Genomic DNA, 22,548 nt, shown 5'->3' with positions numbered 1-22,548 from the left:
TCTATTAACCTGAGAAGTTTCAGACAATTTATTCAATGCACTGTGATTTTTGACACATTTCCTGTTTATGTGGTGAGATATTAAAATCATATAAAATATATTACAACATTTCAAAAATCCCTTCACAAATTTAACATCAGCGACATCTTGGCATAATGTTTGCCAAATTTCAAATGAATCTGACAAACCGTCAAGGAGGAGTTCAAATTGATCATGTGAAATCAGTATAATTGCCATTCTTTCTGTTGCCAGTTGGGGGCGCTATGCCAAACATGCATTATGAGCATGTGAATATTATCATTAACATGGTCTTTAATGACCTGTGAAATTTAAAACATTTCAAGCCATGCATGGTGAATTATGACACATTTATTGTTTATGTGGAAGGGTATTAAAATTAATCATTTCGCCATTTCGTCAAATTACAACATATCAAAAAAAGGCTTCACAATTTAGAATCAGTAACATCTCTGCGTCATGTATACCAACTTTGACATTAATTGGATCAACCGTCTAGGAGGAGTATGTTAAAATTGATCATGTCCACAACGCACAAATTCTCAATTACCTCACTTCCTGTGGGCGTGGCTAATGGCATGTTAATACAAAAGTTGTTTGTTTTTGGGAGTTACATACACCCCCCAAATTTGGTGTGTGTATCTAAAACTATATGCCAACCACAAGTCACAATGACATAAGGGGGCGCTATGGAGTTCGTGGGCAACGCCCGGTGCCAAGCTTTTGTCCTTGTCTATGCACTGTACCACTTGATGTCTGTGCCAAATTTCATGTGTTTTCACCCATGGGAAGCACCTTTTTTGAGATCACAATTCAGCACATATTTCATGACATATTAGTCTGTACAAAATCCCAAATACCTCACTTCCTGTTGGGGGTGGCTAATGATTGTGCATAGGAAAGTTGTTCATCTTTGGGAGATACAGACACCTACCAAATTTGGTGTGTGTAGCTGAAAGTAAATGCCCACCACGGGATCAGTTATCTAAGGGGGCGTAAGGGGGCGCTAGCGAGTCCCTGGGCCACGCCCAGGGTCAAGCTCTTGTACCTAACTGCGATGCGTGACACCTGACGTGTGGCCAAATTTCAAGAGTTTTCGACCATGTTAACTACCTCAAAAACAGGACAGCAAAAAAGTAGGCCGATAGGCCGAGTGAAACTTCCCTTCACCAAGTTCAGTCCGAAATAATTGTTCACCAGAAAAATAGTTTGAACGTAAACCCGACGTACAGGAATGCCACTTGCGCCAAATTTATAGGAGTCATTGCAGATGAAAAGACGTCTTAAAATTTGCGAACAATGCATACAAGGCCTTCCCGAACGACAGAGATACAGATATTTAAAAAAGGAGTAAGCGTCATTGACCCGCAGTTACATGCAGGGAGTAACCTGGTTTTCAACAGCAATATTCGTTTTCTTGTGGCGAAGTTGTGTAAACTCATTCTGATGGCATCAATCAATTTAATCCGGTATTTGGCGCAAACCGAATATCGCTGCTACATTTAAAGCCCGAATATTCCCTGCATGTATAACTGTGGTCATTGTGTACGGTGAATTGAATGGACACATTTAGATCGAGCATGGTAGGCCTAAGTCATTGCAATAGCCTATAATAATAGGCCTACCATTTCGTTACTGCATTAACCATAGTGATGTTCTTATTGAAAATTTAAAAATACTAAAATGAAAAAGTAAATTGCATTGTGGGGCTGTCAAATGATTATTGCAATCATCATTGCAAAATCACATAAAAATCCCCCAGGCTACTTGGAACATCTCTTTAAATTGTGCTCAAATACATTTCTGTGGAAGATGCTAGCATGGCGAGCTGGTTTAGCCAAGGCCTAAAGATCATGAAGGATAGTATGTAAGACATTGAGCCATGAGATGTGCAGTTTGAAGCCCTTAAAAGACGTGCACTGTTAATTTACTCACTGTTATTTTTATTTAATTCATCTTGAGATGTTTTAAGTTTAAATTTCAGCTCAGTGAAGCACTTAAAGTGCCAACACTTCATTAAGTTACTTTTCTTGTAGAATTGTAAATCATAAGTCATAGGACAACCTATAAAGGACAGTAATTAAGAAAGAAAAGTCAACCTGCTGCGGTGTTAAATGCGATGTGGTTGAAAATTTGGGTGCACCTAACTTTTGTGCTGGTGCACCTAAGAAAAAAAGTTAGGCGCACCAGTGCAACCAGTGCAAAAAGTTAGTCTGTAGCCCTGGTTAAGCATATATAAACATAAACATAACATTCTTTGGATGGTACTTTATTATTAAGATAGCCTTAGCTCAAGCTTCCAAAAATACTACAGAGATATTATTAATTTAAAGTCTCTGATGCCTCCTCTTCACTCACAACTCCAAAGCATTCTCCTTTTACTCCTTGCCATGATCAGAGAGAAGCAGAGCATCAGAGCATCTGAGGTCACGTCACTGCGCCTGCGCCACCGAAGCTCACGTATAACCCAGACACAGCCAGCCGAATAGCTGACAGACATGTTATTGCAGTTAGGCCAGTAGAACTGGAGAGCATAAACTGTCACAGCGGAGTTAATGTATCACCTGTAATGCAGTGGCAGAGCCGCGTGCGCTGAGTTACTGTCTCTCATCGTCCACTATCCTCTTGAGGATCACCTGAGAAGAAGGTGAACTTGAGGATAACGTCCCCATTAGAATCTGGGTCTGGAGTTCGTCTGGTTCTGAAACTGACTGGTCCCCTCTGGCCTATTTCCACAGTCAAGTCATATCCTGATTACTGATATGTGATTATGTACCATGAATAATTCCGAGTAATGTTATTTGTAGTGTACTGTAAATGGATGTTGAGCTCATGTGGGTTGTCTTTGAAAGAGAAGAATAAACAAATGCGTTGGAAGTTTTTGAATGTCTGTTATCTATAGGGTGCAAATTTAGCTCCAGAAATAGCCGTGTCTCCATGGTAAAGTGTCGCCACTGCCACTGTTTTCATTCTAGCGCTGGGGTTGGAAATAAGTCCATTTCATGGCTGTGAATCATCAGGCCCTCCCTCTGAACGAACACATCTTATGTTCTGCTGACTGAAGCTCAGGGAGCTGAAACCGAGCGCTCGCCGAAGAAGAAAAGAGAAGAGAAGCCTTGGAGCACCATGGTGTCTTTCTCTCTCTCTTCCTAGCTTTCTCTCTTTATGTCTCTCTCTTTCACTCTCTCTTTCTCTCTCCCTCTCTGCATCTCTCTTTCTTTCTCATCTCTCTTTCTCTCTCTTGCTTTCTCTCTCCCTCTCTTTCTTTCTCCATCTCTCTGTCTCTTTCTTTCTCCCTCCCTCTCTCTCTCCCTCTCTTTCTCTCTCTCTCTCTCTCTCTCTCTCTCTTTGGAAAGGACTCCAGTTGACTGGCGGTGTTGGTAAAATCCTAAAGCCCTGGTAGATCCCTGGTGTGAGAGTGGGCTTTTTATACTGAGACTGCTCCACTTTCTTACCATTCCCCACACACTCCATGATGAGTTATAGCCCTGACCTAGCAGCGCAGTCAGAGGGGAGGAACACACACACACACACACACACACACACACACACACACACAGGGTACGGACAGACAGGCCTTGCTCTCTGCTGTGAGGCTTCAGACTCCTTAAACACACCAATGGTGACTCACTCAGCAGTAGTGAAACAATCTCCCTTTCTTTGGGTTGAGATGAGATGTAATCTCTGACTGGGCCACTACGATATGCACAAGAATCTAAAGCCAAGAGGAGACTTTTGGAAATATTTTAGGAACATTTCAATAATATCAAATGAAATTAAATTCACAATCACTTTGCTCTGACTCCATTTTATGTGCATGCAAGCATCACTGGACATCGAGTACAATTGCATCAGTGTCATTGGTAGCATTTTTTGTGTGTCTTTAAAGATAAAATCTAAGGAAACTATAAGAGCTAGATCACCAGTTTTTTTTTAACTGGTTCAACAATGCTGGTTCATTAACAATCGCTTGATGCCTAATACTGTCCCTTATGACTTTTTAACCCTGTACGTCTCAGGATTTAAAGTATTCTTACCTGTAGATATAACTCTAGGTGCTGTCATTGAAAGCTTTACCCAGCTGTATGTGAAGCAGAAAAGCTCATCACACTGATGAAAGGGCCTGGAGATGACACACATTCTGTTCATAAAATATCAGTACTCCTGTCATTCAGAGAGCATTTTACCCCAATCGAGCCTCATTACGTACTCCTGTAATGCCTGTGTAATCGCCAGCCAGCACCACATGCCTAGTAAATGATGATGTTGATGATGATGACGAAAATTCACACTCTTGTTTGTCCTGTTTGTTGTTGCTCAGGAGCTGTCCGACCTTAAGAAGCTGTGACCTCTCCTGATTCTCCCAGCCTCCGGAGCTGCGCCATGGACCGTCTAAGCAGAGCCAGCTCCATCAGCAGAGTCTAGAGTGTGGCGAGGGAGGTTTGCATGGATAGGAGTGCGAAGATGAGGCACCAGGGCACCAGGCAAGCGAGCCGGAAGACCGTGTGTTCACGCCTGTGAGTCCCCAGGGGGAAAGTGTGTGATCCGTGGACTCTCCGACAGACAAGAGGGCAAAAGAGTCTTCAAAGGTCGTCTCCGCCGCGTCAGTTGTAGGTAAGCACACTTAGTAGATCGATCCAGTGCTTTGCCACATGTAATGGTTGTGTGTGTGTGTGTGTGTGTGTGTGGGTGTGTATGTTATCTCACTGACAGCTTACACTGCCGTTCAAACGTTTGGGGTCACTTTGAAATGTCCTTGTTCTCATCATTAATGTTGTAAATGACTGTTGTAGAAAGAAATGGTTGATCTTTAATGCAATATCTACATTGCCCATTATCAGCAACCATTCATCCAATGTTCCAAAGGCACATTCTGTTTACTAATCTGGTATCATTTTAAATGGCTAACTGAGAAAACATTGGAGAACCCTTTTGCAATTATGTAAGCACATAATGTAATCTGAAAGCTTCTGTCCTGATTAAAAAAAAACAATACAACTGATCTCAGGTGGTATTCTGTCTACTGTATAATGGAGTGGAATGGACATTTCTAAGTGACCCCAAACGTTTGAACAGTAGTGTACATAGGACGTGGGCATGAAAGGAATGTTACGTGCACCTGACACCTTTTGCATCGTTTTGCATTTCTGCATGATTCTGAAAATGCTAGCTATTCTTAGGTTAAATTGTACATGGTCACACCACGTTTTATCCCACCACTGGAGAAAAGCCTGAAACACCCCCTCTTTACAGTTGTCATAATGAATTGCCAAAGTCCTTTAAAAGGTACAGATGTATGATACAATCACAAGCGTTTACTGAAAAAAAAAAATGCAGAGAATGAGGAACATGTGAATAACATGAATCAACAGATGCACCCTGGAACCTTGCTTCCTTCACAACTCATTAGCACATTACGCTAGCATGTGCTGTTAGCACTGTGTGCTTGTTTTCACATGTTTGCATACACCTCATCCCTGTAACTCAACTGGTCCAGGAAAGTGTGACCAACACCAGCACCATGGGTTGAACTAGGGAGCACACACACATCTAAATAAAAGATATACTATACACAAACACGCATGCACGCACACACACACATGTGCACTCTCTCACACACACACACACACACACTCACACACGTGCACTTAAACACACACACACACACACACACACACACACACACACACACACACACACACACACACACACACACACACACTCTCACACACACACACACACATACACGTGCACTCACACATGCACACATATATATATCCATCTCTAGCAGCACCATACCCTATACAAAGCATACATAATGCACCCTATCTGTGGCATAAGTCTCTTTGGATAAAAGCCTTTGACACAGATGTGAATATTGCAGTGTTTTATTTTTATTTCCCTACCCATGCTCTGATTGGAGCAGTCTCGGTGGCCGTAGCGTTGTCAAGTGCTGCCGTGTTATTATGGGATGGCCTGTGTGTGTTTGTGTGTGTGTGTGTATGTGGAGAGGACAGAGGGGACGGCGGAGCAGCTGGGTCCATTAGTTGTGTGGCATTGGAGGTCGTCTCCGAGGGCGAGCATAGCTCTGTAATAGGCCCGCCGAGGTGAGCCGCAGTCTGGATACGAGTCAAACAACTCCATCAGCCAACGACGGGCTTGCCTCTAAAGAGAGATTGCCAACAACTGGACACCAATGTGCAACAATTATGATGATAAACCCCCGCTGAACCCTGGAGGAAGGGGGTGGGGGGTCGGAGTGGTAGGAGAGGATAAAACAAGAGGGCACATAGCAGATGCTGAGGGAATTGCACTTTTGACACCCCAAAAAGTTTGACAGAAGGGTGTTTTAAGACCCTTAATGCCGACACATCTTCTCGTGTTAAGCTGGAGTCTTACTGTAAATGCCACAGAGTGTCTAACAGCACTGAAACACAGCGAAGCATCTTCTTTATGAAAAGGAAATTTTTAGAGGCTGGCAAGGTTTGAGATCCACTGTCCGTGTATTTCACTTATTTCTAATGCCACCACTATGCTAAACTAGGAACAGAAATGTCACGCCAAATTTTGCTTGTATGCTCTCAAGCGGGGTCAGTATCAAACTATAATTGATATTGTAAAAAGATGTGGGACAGATCTGACTTTATTATGGTATTTCATTGACTAAAAACTATTACGGCAAAAGAAATAGTCAATCTTGAGTGCCTGTAAAAGTCTGATTTGCATTTAATATGTAAATGCACTTGTCCTCTTAGTGGCATCAGATCTGATGTACTTTTTTCAGAGGAGATGGATGGCAGCTGATTTAGTGCTCCATAATAACTGAATCCTAAAAAGGAGAATGGAGGTTGGCACAGTCTCCTTTTGTTTCGCTTTTCTGAAATAACACTAATCTCCATCAGTAGTGACTGATGTCCTAGAAGATGTGAATTTGGAACGCTGTGGCTGGAGTTGTCAGAGACCTATTTCCCTGCAGTCGTAGAACATGCAGTGACAGTCATCAAGTTACTCCTCAGATGTTACCCATAATTAGAGCCCGACCGATTTATCGGCGGGCCGATATTATCGGCCGATATAAGGCATTTTCCAAACTATCAGTATCGGCATTTATAATGGCCGATAAATTAATATTTTAAAAATAAAATAAAAACAGCCGGCGCCATTACCGAGCTGTTGCTGGGTAGCATTGCGCCAGTGCCTCCTATTGGATGCGTTGCGTCCACTGGGATAACAGCCCGCGATTTACGACTGTCTCACTACTTCTTTTATAATGTCGAGTGGGAAAACATGTTCTGTTTTCAATTGTTCCAATAGCAGCAATAAAATGACCAGTTGGAACAAAAGAAAAATGTGAGATACACAAAATACCCTGAGTCGACTGCCCCTGTCTGGTAGCCTAACATTACCATACGGTTTGCACAGATAGCAGTTAGCTGTACCTTACCCTTTCCTTTTGAGATGTGAAAATTAGATAAACAATGGTCACAAATGAAAAACATGAATTTGTTTATTTGATATCCATTCATTTATTTATTGTTGCCAAATGGATAGATATTTTTTATAGTTTCCTCGTTGGCTAGCCTAGCTAGCATAGTTATTGCTGACGTTAGAGCTACAGTAGTTAAAGGAGAATTCCGGTGATATATTGACCTAAAGTGTGTTGAAACATGATACCGAGTGTGAACGTATGTCTCATCTCGGCTTGTCCCCTGCACTCCAAAATCTGGCACTAGTTAGCTGATGCTACCAACAGCTTTTTCAATGGTGGTGCTTCGGCATCGGGCTAGCCATGCAAATAAATCACTGTTTTACACCATTTACGAGGCTCAATGTATCTCCACACTTAAACGAGACATTGAGAACTTTGAAAAAGCACTGGTAGTTTACTTACAAGACGATTTATACAGACAGTATCTTCACGAAGTTTAGCGTTTGCAGCCATCTTAAATTTAGTCACAATAAGTCGAGCGACGAGTAATGAACAGGTATGATAAGGGATCAGATTCCAAAAATAATTCTGTGGAAATGCATGGATTCCAGTTGCTGCTACTGGAAGCAACTGAATCCATGCATTTCCACTGAATTATTTTAATATCAACCTAGTCCCAATTATGTCTTTATTTCCTCATTCTTTACTCTAAGCTATTTTCATAAATAATCTGTAAGATCGCTTGTACCTTCATCTGTGACCGGAGGCCACTGTCTAACATAATCAACCCAAAAAGCCATACTGCCTGGCTGTAGCTGTCATTGAGGGTGCGTTATCACGGAGGTTTGTTTACATACCAGTAACAGCTCAGTAATGGCGTCGCCACAAGATGGCAACCTCCACAGAACGCTCGTCGGATTTGTGTATAACGCGCCACACATCCTGCAACCTGCTGATCCAGCCAGAGTCGGGCAGAGAGAACCAGTTATCCGCGAGTGAGATCACCAGTAAAGTGTGTTAATGGTGATTTGGTCACGAGACATACATTGCTTGAAATAACAAAAAGAACATCCCCATCAGTTCTCTTAACAAAATTTGTGAAAACAATGTCCAGTTTTGCTGCTGTTAAATAAGCCGAGAGTGAAGCGGAATTAGCTAGTAATTACGTTACGTTGTTACAGTGTAGTTGACTGTCTGTCCTTTTGACAATGTGACTGAAGATGTATTTCTTTAATAGCGTGACAGTTATAGCAGTGAGACGTATCATCTCTCCCCGGCCTGTTATTTTGAAAGCGTATGTTTTACAATTTGCAGTATGACGTTATCCATTGCTAAATTAGGGCTCATCATAGACTAGCTAACCACAAAGCTAGCTAATGCCATGAATATCAGTGGAAGACCGCTAACGTTAACATTAATGAGCTTGGAAACCACAACGAACTTATTCTGCCTAAATAAAGTAATGATTTATAACTAGTATATCTGTAGTTACAGTCCCTGCATTGTAAAATGTAAGTTAGACGTGCGAGGAGTGAACATTTAGACATAGAGAAAAAGTGTCAAACGTAGCTTGTGCAAAACGTAGCTTGTGCATAAATGTTAGCTGTTCTTTTACACGTGTGTGAAATCCAATGACGCCAAGTGTGCGTTTCAGATTGTCGTTCAGCCGCAGCATTAACGAGTTACATAATGGATTTAGATCACTAAATAGTAGGTTTTAGAAGGCAGGCAGCAACTGGTGATTTAAAATGGTTTGATGTAGCTTGATGGAAATAATTTTAAAAGTGCAGGTTAATGGGAAAGTATACATTTCATCCAGGAGATAAAATATATCTCCTTACACACACTCCTACAACTTACCACCAATGTTCCCACACACATGCATGCATGCACACACAGAAGCACACACACCCACACACACACACACAAACAGACACACATACAGTACACACACATGTACACCCCACCCACAGACACACACACACACACACACTCAGTACATGTTGTCAGTTCATGTTGTCATGTTGCCACTTGTGCGTGCAGGTGGAACCACCAATGTCCCGAGAGACAGGCATTCACACACATACGTGAATAGGGGTGAACAGAAACACACCCGCCCACACACCCATAAACAGACACACACACACATGTACACCCACACACACACACACACACACACACACACACACAGTTCATGTTGTCATGTTGCCACTTGTGCATGTGAACCACCAATGTTCGCACACACAGGCATGCATGCACACACAGAAACACACACACCCCCCACACAAACAGACACATACTGTACACACACATGTACACACACACACACACACACACAGTTCATGTTGTCATGTTGCCACATGTGCAGGAAAACCACCAATGTTTGCACACACATGCATTTTTCACACATGGAAACACTCACACCCACACACACAAACAGACACACAAACAGACACACACACACACACACATACATACTCTCTCTCTTCTCTCTCTCTCTCTCTCTCTCTCACACACACACACACACACACACACACCCACACACACAAACACACATGATGTAGATGTTAATGTTCTAATAAGAGTCTGTTTACAATAATGTTCTATTAAATAATACTTTTTGTCATGGTATTGGTATTTAAGAGCAGTTAAAACTGTTCAGTCAAATTTGACCGCGAACAGTAAATTAAGGGGGGTAGCAACAAACAGTGTTTAAAGGTTAAGAGTGACCTTTATCTTGTTTACTGATAAATGATAAATGATGATGATAGTAATAATGTCATCATTATTTTTTGTAATTATTAAGTCTTAGTTCAAAGTTATATTTATGAAGCTTACTAAGTCTTTTAATAGTGGTAACTTTGATTTGGTTGTTGTTGTTATTATGTTTTTGTTCAAAAGACTAAGTTTCATATCTTAAGTTTCTATTTTTATAAATTTTATTTATCAGAACTTTAATATATTTCGATGTTCCTCTGTTCCACTGTGACAATATTATTTAAAAATAAACAAGTTTGTTTTTGAAATGCATTATCATATTATTTTAGTCAATACTCATAAATAACTACAAATAACTAATGTTAGGGAAATCTGTTAATGTTTTGTTGCGCGTTTCTGAAAAACAATATATAGATATCGGCCGATATATCGGAATATCAGATTTTTAAATCAACAAATATTTGTATCGGTATCGGCCTTCAAAATCCTTTATCGGTCGGGCTCTACCCATAATTCTCCTCTTCTGTCCTGTCAGGCTTTGTGAAGAGGGGTGGTGTGATCCCATTTTGTGTGTGTCTTTCTCTCTATCTCTCTGTCTTTCTCTCTCTCTCACTGTGTGTGTCTGTGTGTGTGAGAAGGCCGGGTGAGACAGGAAAGAACAGTTCTCGCTCTTAGCCATTAGGCCAGGTGTTCTCATTAGCGCCACAGCTATTGCCGGCAGGGGCATGATGGGAGTGTGTGTGTGTATGTGTGTGTGTGTGTGTATTGGTAGGTGAGGATGAGGGGGTGCACTCTCACGACATACTAGCTTGCCTCATGGCACCACTAGAGCATCATGATCTTGTTAAAGAGCATTTTTATTGTTATAGTTATGTAGAGTTAAGCATTATCAGGTCAAACATCTATCTGTTGTGTTAACTATACCTCTGAAGTTTTGACTGACTGGCTGAATGAATGGATGTTAGAATCTGAACCCACCTTGTTTTTAAAGCATCTCTTAAACTGGAGCATCACCCATGATATCTAATCTGACTATTTGCCAAAGCAAGAGAAATGCAGTACATGTCATTTGAAAGTCTGTCGTGAAGCTACATATGATCATAGATACGTGCACTGCACATTCTTGAAATCAATTATCAAAATTCAGCGTAATACCACCAATTACTACTTAAAATCCAAGTCCAAAATCTGTCTCCAAAATCAGTCTGAAAAGGCATTGTGCACTCCCATCCCCAATCTGACAACATCATTGTGCTAAAAATGTGAGAGCAGGATTGTTTTAAAAACGCTTAAGTAATGTTTCTGCATGACTTGCTGGATGAACTGCGGAGATGAACGGTCTCAGTTTAAAGAAATGGCACACTGCTTCCACCAGGTTTGTGCTGCACCGAAATCAAAATAATGAACATCCCCATCTGAGTGCTCCGGTGATTCCTCCCTCTCTTCACATGATCGGTTATCTCCCGTGAAGCACCAGATTGGTAATCAGAAGCGTAGTGGAATGACCTTTTTTACACCGATTCTTCCTTTAAGTGCTTTTCCTGCCCATCCCCTTCTAGGCCTTTGCCCCTCCTCTCTATCTTCTGGCCTTAATGATGTTATGATTGCTCAGTTTGTCCCAAAGGAGCCTCTGTAATGCGTGCTAAATAAAACTGATTAGTTTGTCTTCTTTAACAACCACCAAGCAAGCACAAGATGACCATGACCATACATTTTTATCACTAGCTAACTTCTGATTTGCCCTAAATCACACTCTATTTGATTTGGTTGGTTTTGTCTGTCCTTTTTTGGTGATGTTGCTGTGCTATATGGAGTGTTAAATTATGTCCCCTCAGCCTGTGGGGAGAGTAGGACATATCCGGGGGGAGAGCTGCTCTTTGACGGGATGTTTTGCAGCTCTGATGGCCAGCACGCCCATTCATCCATGGACATTATGACATTTGAATAATGGCAGTCAGTGCCCATTTACAAGCCTCCTTACAAGTCTTAAAGGAGAAATCCTGGCGATTTTTAACATAGATCTCCATTTCTGGAGGTTACCGAGTACTGTTGGTACAAAAAACCCCAAACACAATTGGTTCTACCTACCCAAAAACAATTGGTTTTATCTACCTCGAGTTGCAGCTATGGTGCTACACTATGTGGGGGCATGTTCATGAGCCCCCGTGTTCATGCCCCTAGAGTGTAGCGCTCTAGCATGTTCATGCCCCCAGAGTGTAGTGCTGTTGCTGCCTGCCCCCCTTCCTCCCCCAGTCAAGCACAAACAATGCAATATTTTCCTATGTTTTGGATAATATTTATCACATGTGCATGTCATTTTAGTGTTCTTAAGTGGCTGACAGTTGAGGTAGAGTGTACATTTTGCTAGTGTGTGGTTTTGTGCATCCTTTCAAAAATCTGCTAGTCTCACACATCCTGGGCCAAACATTTCTCTTTTATACCTTGTCCTTCATGCTACTTTGAAACAGGAGTTTTTTGTTTGTATTTTTACTCAAAGGATGAGTGCATAAATTGGAAAATATTCGTTTGATATAATTATATGGAAAAGATACTGCAGATATACATAGAATAAATATGAATGAATATAAATATCCTTTTTTTTCTGACAAATGGATATAGTTTGTTTAAATGTTGGTCATGTTACATCAGCAGTTAACTCAAAATGAACAGTTTGTAAAGTCTCTATGCCATCCAAGTGAAATGTGTGGGGTTTTTTTTAGCGAGGACTGTAGGCTTCCTTTGACAGGTATGGCCAGTGTTGAGTCATAATAGATCAGCCAAGCAGATTTTCCCGTATGATCCTATGTAGATCAGCGGGACTTGTTGTCATGGCAACACTGGCAGATGGAGCGGCGAGCTGCACCTCGGCAGAGTGGAGCGTGTGGCGAGGGCCCCTGTGGAGAGGGGATACACTGGGCTTCCGCAGTGCTCCCACCTACACGCACACACACACACACACTACACACACACACATACAGTACACACACACACACACACACACACACACACACTTACAAACAAACAAACACACACACAGACACACACACATACAGTACACACACACACACACACACATTCACTCATACACCTTTACAAACACACACACACACACACACACACACACATATACACACACACACACTCATACACACACACACACACACACACACACACACACACACACAAACAAACACACACACATACACTCATAGGGCTCTATCTTGCGCTCTAGCGCAATTGACTTTGTACACTCGCGCTTTTGTTTTCCTATTTTGCAGTCAGCGCATATTGGAATTTTCCCTCCACAGGTACATGTGCACCCACGGGGGCGTTTCAGCAAAAAGAGGGGGCGTGTTCTGGTGCAAACGGAATTCCATTACAGACCAGGAACCTCCTGGTCTAAAGTCTGTGGCGCAAATTCAGATGCTATTTTAAGGGCGCATGCATGGCCACAGGCCTGCAGGAATGAATGCTATGCACACCGATCTACAGACACCCTGTGCACAGATGGAAACATTGAAAGCCTTGATAATATTTGTCCGTTTCCCGGGTTTGTTCGTGCATTGATCAACTAAAAATTTAGTAGCCTATGCATCTACATGCAATATCTTTACAGAAACAACGCCTAATTACGACCTATTAATTTGGACAACTTTATACAGCCCTATAAAGGCTAAAGTTACCTTTAGTTTTGTTCCAATTTACCACTGTGTATGGCTTTAAACATTGTGTGCGCTTTAACATCAGCCTATAAGCATTATTCCAGCTGCGCTAAGGTTTTGACAAGCACCACAATTTTGCCTACCTTGTTGTAGCCCATCTGAAATAACTCCAAGCTTTGCTATGTTCCCTCCATCCTTTCGTTGTTTTCAAAAAACGTTTTATATCCATGATGGCTTGAGTTTGTGAATTCGCTTAAATAAGCTTATTATGTGCTGTTAACCAGCAACCATAGACAGTAAAAGAAAGCAGCAGCCTTGGCTACAATTTCTGTAGTTCTCTCCATTCATTGTTATTCTCTCTCCTGCTCAAACAAAAGTTGTGCGTGCATTAAGTTGATTATAACGTGTTTACAAACTCTACTTTACATAAAATATTGTAAATAGCCTACTGTCATGCAGTTAATGGGATACTGTGCAGAGTTGGAAAGTTAGGTCAACTTGGAAACTGTTTCTCGTTAAGTTGCCTGATGGTAAGGTACAGCCGTAGCTTACACCTGCAGGAGCGCTTGCTTGGGCGCCATACATAATTAAAAGGACAAATATTGCTACACGAGGAAAATCAGTGTGGTGTCCGATGTGAAAAAATAGGTATAAATCTAGCGTACACATTTCCACGAATCACGGATGTGTTGATGACATAAATTAGGAAATATTAGAGGACTTAATGAGACATGATGTTGAATTGCATACCAATGCCATTTAACCCAAATGCCCCAGCAGCTGCATGGGAGAGGAGAGCATATCTGACAGATCTGGATTGTCTATACCAGTGGTTCTCAACCTTTTTTCAGTGATGTACCCCCTGTGAAGTATTTTTTCAGCCAAGTACCCCCTAACCAGCGCACAAGAATTACCGCTATGCTTCAACCACGACTCCATCGTCTGAGTTTAGAGAGTGATTGACAGGTGATAGCGGGTGGCATGTGACAGGTTGGGTCGAACCATCATGGTATGGGGGTGACTGGGTTTTTAGGATAATGAAATTGAGTAGCCTACTGAAATATAAAATTCATTTTATGAACTTATATTTTCCTGAAATATTTATTAAATAATTGTTTTTAAAGTATTTTTGCATGGATTCTACTTTTTAAATATATGTATATATATTTTTTTTTCATGTATTAGTAGTAGCATTGATTTTATTTTGATTTTTAAAGAATTAAAATATAAAAAGCATCTGTAAATGTATCTCACCACAGCAAAATGTATCTCACCACAGCAAGCTCATAGCTTTACATGCATTTCATGTGTGTGTAGGGCAGACTGTCCTGAATCTGGCAATATCATTGCTATGGTGGAGGGATTCTCTGGGGCTGAGCAATTTACAGACATATGTGGTGTGCGCCTTACAGAAATAAATGCTATTTTTTTATTTAGTGAATACAAATGACATTTCTGCGCTCCATATCTGTGACATAACTGATCTGACCTGACTGAACCCAAGTTTGCGTGTTAGCCAATGTGTGCCTATGGTGTCTGCACCTATGATTCTCTACAACTTTTTACTGCATTGCCATGAACAAAGTAAAGGCAAAAAAGGTGTTTCTTTGTCGAACAAATTGGGATGCAATGTGAGCCTTGAATTGGATGCCATGCAGGAATTTGCTAGGATCTCAAAACCGGATTATGAACATTCTTTGCCATAGAGAAACACACAATAGCGTTGGATTATAAACATGCTTTGCCACAAAAACAGACAAAAACGTGAGGTAAGTCGAGCTATATGAAGTTATTATTTTGCTGTCACTTCGTCTGTTTTATAACCCAGAAGGATGTACTTGGTATCAAATGATAGCTCTGTGTCTCCTCTTTCATCTGATATGCTTGCCATATCTATGTGTTCACGGGTTCGCGAGTAATTCAAACGAGAGTAATGGGTGTGCAGGTGAACGCACAGAAGTATAGACTGTAAATATGATGCAATTTGATTTAATTTCATGATTTTGTTTTATTTTCATACTTTAACGTACAGACAAGTGCATGGTCTCGTTGGAAAGCCCCTCTGTCACGCAATAACGGTTTCATCTCGCTGCGATGAACAGTTCCGGAGAAATGTAACAGAGAAGAAGGGGTGGGTTTTTTTGATGGACTTTGCGTCAATCGGGTTCTAAGGGTTAAAATCTCACGTACCCCCTGGAGTGCCTAAACGTACCTCCAGGGGTACGCGTACCCCCATTTGAGAACCACTGGTCTCTATAGTGAGGTAGATTACATTGCAAAAATATCACCATGCATTCATAACCTCGTGATTCAGTGAGAGTGATCCCAAAACATCGGAAAGTGACATTTCTGTATTACATTTTGTCAAGAGGAAAAATCAATAGCGAACTGTTCCCAACTGACTATAGCCTGTGAACTGTTCCTGGCTGCGCCTGGCAAATCCGCCATCATAATAGCAATCCGCTATGGAACAAGCGTGTCTGTTGTTAAAGGGAATGTGAGATGACGCTCTGATTGGTTTATTGCACGTTACGCCCAAATCACACCCACGAGTAATGTAGCTACTACAGACCACCCCATTTTAGATTTGCGTCGGGCGCAACAGTCAACGGTAAAATAGAAACAGCGCCCAAGATCCGCCCACAAAGCGATTGCGAATTCGATTGCAAAGTCAATTGCGCTAAAGTGCAAGATAGAGCCCATACACTCACTTGTCTATATTTGGGAATTGCTAAGGATACATCAAAGTCACTATCACAATCACAAAGGTAGATTGTGTGTTTCCATTAAGTTCAGTTCAGTCGGATATTAATTTTGTTTTTAGGCTATGTCATTCCAATAAAACCCATCTCCTTTAGATGTACCAGTACTCATCCCGATGAGCTTTATACAGGCAGCATAAGAGTGCTCAGGCAGTCCAGATGACCCATTACCGGCCGGGGAAGTGCTCAGCGCGGGGCAGTTAGCCTTTGGAAAGAAATGCAATCTGGTGTTGTGCTGCAGTGCGAGCCCCCCTGTGTTCTGGTGGCTGAGCGGCTGTCGAGGGAACCCCGGGAAACAGATCTGCAGCGCTTAGCAAACACTCTATTCTCCTCTCCTCTCCTCTCCTCTGCTGCCTGCGGGAGCCACAGAATAAGAAATGTGACGTCCTGACAAGGCCGCTCTGCCCCTCAGTGCTAGTCTCTTAAGCCCCCGGTTGTCTTAAAAACACCCACAAAAGATCAGAGGTTTTGAAACTTCAGGCTTCTGCAAAATATTGCATCACACAATTGTTAGTGTATAGTTGTGTGTATATTTTCTAGATTAGGAATTTAATGCTATATATACAGAAATACATAGATGAAGAAATTTGGAAATATAGAAATGATAGAAATGACCATTTATTAATATACATTTCATAGTGAATTTGTGCAATTATTTATTCACTCTAAAGTCATTTTTGGTCCTTCATACAAGCCCGCTGCGTAAAAAAAGACTTATTTGCATGCCCATCACTTCATGTTCTGGTGCACAATTAGTGTGCCGTCGGTTTGCCACCAAACACACACACACACACACACACACACACACACACACACACACGTGTGTGTTCATTAGCTGAAGGGTATAGAAACGGCCCTGGGGCTGAGGGAGATGAGGCTTCACAGCTCCGTGGCCTAAATTCCACACCTTTCCTGGCAGCAGACCAGTCCAGTCACACACACACACTCCCGCTCTCTGCTGTCGCACCCTCGTGCCCGTATGGCTGTACTTGTGCCGCCTGCTCAGAGCGTGGCAACTCGAGCTGGGCTTAATTATACCAGCATGGCAGCAGAGTGCCAGTCTGTGCCCTGCTGATGTGCCACTTTCACAGAGAGGGCATCCTCTTTCTCACCTCTCATCGCCTCTCCTCTCCTTGCCTCTCCTCCTCTCCTCTCCTTTCCTCACCTCCTCTCCTCTGCTCTCCTATCCTCTCCTCTCCTTTCCTTAGCATAGCTCTTCTATTTCTTTTCCACGTGCATATAGCTATATGGTAAACCTCTCTGTATTTGACATGTTTGCCCCTGTTGAGCAACAGTCTGTGTCTTCTGTTGCAGAGCCACCTCCTCAGTTTGTCATGGGCTTAGACACAGCGTCACTCAGCATGGGTGGACACTGACATCATATTTGGGATAGAAGAGGTGTTTGCCCATGTCATTCCTGTATACATTCTAGTTGAAAAAAATAGGTCTCTATTGAAATGAAAGGTGGTTAATACAATGTTATAAACTAAGTAACAACCAAACCCATGTAATTCACATATACATTGCATATTACTACACATACAAACTGTAACACAAACCCTAGTCTTAACCAAGTACATCATGATACTACATTGATTCATATAAGAAGTACAGTGTATTCATTAATTTGAAGTATTAATTAATGTACATATGATCTGAAGTTCTCTTTTGTCAGGAATTAAATGACTAGTGTCAGAGTGTAAAGCTTTCCTGTGCTCATAGCCAACTTTGAGATAGGGTTGTGTTGCCTTTGTGTGCTGTACCACCTACAGAATAGGAGAAGCTGAAGGACCTAAACATATCTGGCTGCTTTGTTTTTAGTAGGACGTGCTCAGAGGGCTTACAAGGGATAACTGTTTCATCTGAACGTGATAGAGGGGAGACGTGCCTAATCATTAAACTACAACTCTCAAAAGCAAAAGACAGGAGTGTGTTGCTTCTCTCAGGAGAGGGATCTGGGAAACTTTGTCTTCTTGCCAAATTAAATTGTTGTGCAGGACAGACAATGAGATTAATTAGAAGTCTGTTTCAGACAACAGAGATTAGTTGACAGAAATGGGCTCGAAGGTTTCTCTCTTTCTCTCTCTCTCTCTCTCTCTCTCTCCTCACTCACCCAGCTCTCATTGCTCCTAAATCTTCTGTCGGGTGAAGGTGGAGGATAGTGAGCGATCAGTGTGCCACAGTCTTGTGTGGGGCAGATTATAGCCCCTCTGCTGCTGCAGTAACTCACCGTACTCCAGGTAGAGTTTGTGTCCTACCTAGTGTGATTCTAAACCCATCAGGGAAATTAGGATTAGGCATTAAGGAGGGTCCTTTACTTGCTAATGCAAATGTGTTTGATGAAAATGAATGTGAATGGTTCTGATTCTGGCCCAGATTAAAGCTGACACTGCCGCAGATTTGGTCCTGATTGGGCCAGTGGAGTACCAGACACAAAGCAGCACTCTGTTCTAGGATCAGCTTTCATTGGGACCCAGATCTTGACATGTTTATCTTTGAAATGATACCGATGCTTTTATAGAAAGCTAATTGCAGTGAGTATTATACTTGAATTAGCTTTCAACAGGAATGCTAATTATAATGTAAATAACAGTAATGATAATAATAACTAGAAATGCAATTCCAAGGAATTACCAGTGCATGAAAATGCAAAACATATGTAAAATATCATGTTAAAACAGATAACTTAGCTAATGTTTGCTAGCAGTTATGCTAATAATTGTACAATATATAGCATTGCTAACAACGTTTCTCCATTAAGCGGTTGAAGCTGCATTAAAGGACAATTCCGGCGCAAAATGAACCTAGGGGTTCATAACACATGTGTACCGAGATCGACCGTTAGCTGGGATTTGTTTTCATGCTAGTCGAATGTGACCAGTTTTATTGGAAACCGCTAATTAGCATCTAACGCTAGCCTTCGGGGCACAGTAAAAAGTAATCGCTATTTCTATACCACTAACATGGCTCAAAATAGGACCACACTTACACGGTAGCATTTTGCTTTTGTGCTTAACTGCGTTAGAAGACGAATAATAATAAGAAGAAGCCTAGGAAGAACATAACAGTGCATTTTCATGCACTGTAATAAGAAGAAGACGCCTAGGAAAAACAGTACAGTGCATTTTCATGAACTGTAATAATAACACTCATAGTATATTACATAACACATGAGATGTCCGTTGGAGGAAGGTCATCTTAGTAATTTTTTGAAAATAGAGAATGTTTGTCCTGCTGAAGTAGGCTAGAACAGTATTGTGTAGGCTATGTATGATGTATTATGATGCACCAGGCTCTTAGTGTGAGAGGCAGCGGCGGCAGCAGATGTGCTCTGTGAGTGGCTCTGTGTAGGGGGATCTCAGCGCAATAATGCTGCCTTGACAGGAGGTATGTGTCTTTACCCTACCGCCACACTGTTATTTGCTTTCTTAGACAATTCTGTGCTGCTTCGCTCCTAACCTGGCCTCCTTCATTTCCACTTCTTCTGCAGGTATTCTTTCTCACTCTCTCTCTCTCTCTTTCACTCTCCCCCACTGCTCTCAGCTTGAAAGAATGGGGAAGGGGAAGTGGTTTCTATAGCAACAAAGAGCCCAGAGGGAAGCCAAGTAGGGATAATATGCAGAGGCTGAGACTTCGCCGGTACAGTTATAGAAATGGCCAGCACCAAATAGAGGAGAGCAGTGCCGAGCACATTCTAAAGATAAGAGTCATTATTTCAGGCAACTAACACCACACTAATTTGCGTCCTTTTTAATGGTGCACTTCTACCAGTCTTTATTAGGCCTGTTAATGAACAGAAAGCTGTTTTGTGTTTCAAGACAGAGGTCACACAGTAATATTCGCTCAATGTGCATGTTAGATGTGGGTGCCAGGTAGTCTTTTACCTTTACTAAAGTCATGACCAGCATGCATTCAGAAGAGATAGTGTCAGTATTCAGTGCTGTAGCTGTTACGTATTTGACTTAGCCACAGCTGGCAGTTCACTTACACTGCTGTCACAAATGCCACTTCCCACCCGCATCCTTTACACAATCATGTGTGTGTGTGTTTGTATTGTGTGTATGTGTGTGAGTCTGAGTGCATTTGAGTTTGTGCGTGTGTGTGTTTGTGTGTGTGTGTGTGAGTGGTGTGCATGTGTGTGTGTGTGTGTGTGTGTGTGTGTGTGTGTGTGTGTGTGTGTGTGTGTGTGTGTGTGTGTGTGTGTGTGTGTGTGTGTCTATGTGTGTCTATGTGTGTATCTGTGTGTGTGTGGGAGTTTCAGGCAGGCAAGTTTCACGCAGTATTGGGAGCATCATGGAGAAGAAAGCACACAGGGGCTGGTAGCCAAGGGCTGGACCAGATGCCATCAGTGTCGTGTGATTCCTCACGTCACACTCATTGCAGCTCTCCGCAGTCAAGGGGCTGTGCACTGCACGCATGGCCACAAACTCTAGAACGGATTTGGCCCTGGTGTGGGCCGGATCCACGCTATATCAGGGCCAAATCTGGGTTATTTTAAGAGTCTGCATTTGTTTACATGTGCGTTGTGTAGTAATTTGTTTAAGATGAAAAGAAGAATTGCTGCCAACGAGGTGAAAAGCAGCCAAGCAGAAGTGACCTTTCTGAGAATGGTGTACTGGCCTCTGATTGGGTGATGCTGTCGTGAGCCTCTGTTGAGTGATGGGAACTAGAATGAGGGAAGGTGTGCTTGCAGATTAGGTTTGACAAATTGTTTCTCACGAGTCAAGACTGAGCTTGTATTTTATTTGTCAGTGTTATTAGACTAAAAAATCATTGATCATATTTCACTCATATTTGAATGAAATATTAAAAAAAGATGGATGTGTAGCTCTGGGTCATTTTTGTGTTCTTTACTCTTAAGTCTTGTTTATTAACACACACACACACACACACACACACACACACACACACACACACACACACACACACACACACACACACCACACACACAACAATTAGGAGTTTTCCCTTCAGTGTCCTCTAGAGGACTAGACTGGAGTGACCAAGTATTGATTTAATTGATAATTGAAGGGCAGTGCTTCTACTTTCTATGCCTGTTGGAAAGATCATAATTAATGGTTGTATTATGGTGTCCTGAGCCCTTAACTCTGCTGCTGGTGTTGTGGAGGGATCTTCTTTGCCCTGGTCATTGTATTTAAGAACAGGCATCGACAGGACTGCAGCAGTGTTAATTAGAGGGGCTTTCAGGGGATCTGCGGCCCCAGATATATATACGGAGGCACAAATTGACTTCTCCTTCCCCAAGGTGAGGGGCTGAAATGCTGAGACAAGGGCCAGAGAAAATAATTACATTCATTTATTCACACACACACACACACACACACACACACACACACACAAACACACACACACACACAAACACACACACACACACACACACACACACACACACACACACACACACACACACACACACACACACACACACACACACAGAAATGCTGACGGGCCACTTCAATGGCGAGGACACAACATTTTGAACTTCCACAAGAGAGGTAAATAAACACACACAGCGAGTTTTTCTGTCTGGATAGGGGCTTTCCTACCGGTTGACTTAAATGCTTCTGAATTTCTTATAAACTTTAGGTCGTTCTTTATTTAAAGGACATTCTGGTATTGGATGGAGAAATGTGGACAAGTCACATTTTTTACTTCTTTTTTACACATTTTAAATTATGTTTAAAGGCATTTTTCGATTATTTGTTTGTGAAGACTATACAACAAGAATATTCACTTTTGGAGCTGTGGGTTAAGTGCATTCTCTGTGTCTTTCTTCCTGCAAGCTAGTATGTAATTTTGGTGAAACAACAGTGGATTGGCAAGAATTGTTCATGGTTTGATTCGAGCAGCTATGTTTGTTTCACTTTTACAGAGCTAGGATTGAGTAGGACCACTGTTTTTTTACAGAGCTAGGATTAAGTATGACCACTGTTTTTTT

General features: G+C 41.8%; 1 protein-coding gene across 3 annotated transcripts in view; it reads left to right on the top strand.

The window, feature by feature from the left end:
• Nucleotides 1-22,548, top strand: part of lrrc7 (leucine rich repeat containing 7) — a 135,301-nt gene that overhangs the window by 24,867 nt on the left and 87,886 nt on the right. For 2 of the 3 annotated variants that reach the window (XR_007194570.1, XR_007194571.1), the window contains exon 2: nt 4,340-4,632. The gene's annotated coding sequence lies outside the window, so the exon portion shown is untranslated. The remainder of the gene's footprint in view (nt 1-4,339; nt 4,633-22,548) is intronic. The other variant, XR_007194572.1, reaches the window with a different exon arrangement.

The sequence above is a fragment of the Alosa alosa genome, chromosome 9 (genome assembly GCF_017589495.1).
Source record: "Alosa alosa isolate M-15738 ecotype Scorff River chromosome 9, AALO_Geno_1.1, whole genome shotgun sequence".
Lineage (NCBI taxonomy): Eukaryota > Metazoa > Chordata > Actinopteri > Clupeiformes > Clupeidae > Alosa > Alosa alosa.
The sequence above is the reverse complement of the archived record's forward strand: the minus strand, read 5'-3'. Positions and strand labels throughout refer to the sequence as shown.